This window comes from Fukomys damarensis, unplaced genomic scaffold (assembly GCF_012274545.1).
Source record: "Fukomys damarensis isolate Sample0158 unplaced genomic scaffold, DMR_v1.0_HiC HiC_scaffold_37, whole genome shotgun sequence".
NCBI lineage: Eukaryota > Metazoa > Chordata > Mammalia > Rodentia > Bathyergidae > Fukomys > Fukomys damarensis.
This window is the reverse complement of record NW_022900949.1, coordinates 9,314,823-9,317,029: the sequence shown is the minus strand read 5'-3', so window position 1 is coordinate 9,317,029 and position 2,207 is coordinate 9,314,823.

Below are 2,207 nucleotides of genomic sequence, written 5' to 3'. Positions count from 1 at the left end.
TTTTTTTTTTTTTTTTCAGGTACCGGGCTCGAACTCAGGACCCTGAGCTTGCGAGGCAGGCGCGATGCCACTGAGCTAAATCCCCGCCTGCACGTCTCCATCTTGCGCCGTGCAGGAGTCTCATCTCATTTAGGATTTCTGGATGCAAGTGACAACAGCAAAAAGAACGGATCTAAGTTCACGCGCAGTATGGAACGCTCAGAAGATTAGCACTAACTTCAGGCATGGATGGATCCAGGGGCTCCTAATTATAATCAATAATTTGCGTCTCTCTACACACTGCTGTGTTGGCTTCATTCCTGGGACAGCTGTCGCCCCTGTCAGCGGACGAGGCTCCTAGCAGCTTTAAGCTCTCATTTTCCCAGTTTAGCAACTCCAGCCAATTTCTTCTGCTTAATTATTGCGTCTTGGGAGCCTTCCTATTGGCAAGGCTTGGGTCACGTGGCACCACCGCGTAACTCTGTTTGCAGCACAATGCGCTGATTGGCCAGTGTTAGATCACGTGCTAGTCATTTGCAGCTTCCTGGGTAAAAAGGAATACCTGATTGGCTAAAGTCGAATCACATGACTCCATTGATGCCTTTGCTACTTAGGGTGTAATCAGCCTCATGCCACCCAGGGAGGGAACGTGGAGGAGAGCCTCCTTCCTGGGGGCATTAAAGATGCCTGGCTGTGTCCAAGGGTGCAGGATCCGAGATGCATTTGGATGGAAATGTGCAGCACAGCATTCAAAACCTCACAGTGCAATCCCACCCCCACCCCGGTACTGGGGAATGAACCCCCAGGCCTTCCTTCTGAGCTCCATCCCCACCCCTTTTTGGTTTTTATGAGACAGGTGGCTAAATTGCCTAGGCTGAGCTCGAAATTGAGATCCTCCTGCTTCAGCCTCCCAAAGAGCTGAAGTGACAGATGTGCACCACCGAACCTAGCTGCTATTTGTTATTTATTTATTTTTATGCGTTTACTTTGTGGTCCCTAGGGTAGGAGCTAGGGCCTCAAGCACTCCAGGCAAGGGCTTCTGCTGTGTGAAGTTTCTTTGCGGCCCGAACTGGCCAGTGTTCCACAGCAGCCCCTTGCCTTTTGAAGGCACTAAATGAAGGGCCTCACCCTTGCTGTCCAAAATCTGTGAAATTCGAGTACAGTGAGTAAACATTGCCTTGAGAGTGACAGCGATAGGCGGGCGTGGTGGCGCACGCCTGTCATCCCAGCACTCGGGAGGCTGAGGCAGGAGGATCGCTGCAGGTTCAAGGCCAGTTTGGACCTACACAGTGAGACTTTGTGTCCACCCCCCCAAAAAGTGACAATGATGACGATGTCTCTTAGCGCTTGCTTTCTGTCAGAAACTGTCTCAGGTTTAATTCACCCTCTGGTCTTGCACACAAGGACAGCGGGGCGTCAGAATGCGCACGCTGCGCCAGGCTGAGCTGGGAACCCAGGCCCTAGTGCTTGGCTGTCACCCCGGTGGGAGGGGGGGCTCGTCTGGGGACAGGTGTGTTTTGTTTTTGTGCTTTTTATTTTCACCAGGGATCCCAGCTGCTCCTCCCCCGGGGGGGGGCAGTTTGGCATTGTCGGGCAGGGAGTCGCCAGGGGGGTGTTTAAGGCCCTTTAAAGGCTCCCCTGCCATTCTCCCCCGCCCCACCCCACCCCGGGCCTTGCAGTAATTAGGAGGCCGTCTCGGGTGGGCGTGTCTCCGGGGATACCTGGGACTTTAGGGACTTGTGGGAAAGGGGAGGCGTGGCCGGAGGCATGGCCGTCACCTTCCCCGGGCTGCCAGGCTGCTGGGCTGCCTGGCTCAGGCGGAAGAGCTGTCCTGTCTGGGCCTCTGCTCTCTCAGCTGTTCGCGGGTGTGTGGGCGCACAGCATTCGGCCCTCAGCTGCCTCTTTTGCGTCTGTCTGGCAGCCCAGTGACTCCCGCTAGGACGATAACCGTCCCTTTTCCCTGTTTGGCCGAGGAACAGCCGAGTAGCCGGCTGTTTTGTGTCCCGGGACTGGGCATAGATATCACAGCTGCAAGACCAGAGCCAAGGCCCAGAGGCCCGGGCATGGATAGACGGGCCTAGGGCGTGGTTGGCGAGGGGCACAAGATGTAAACCCCAACCTTCACCCCATAACGCTGGCACGGATTTTCCCTGAGAAATTTGTGTGTTGGGCCTGAAGCCAATAGGTCGATGGCACCTTTGTGTGTTTGTTTCTTGAGGGTCTCACTA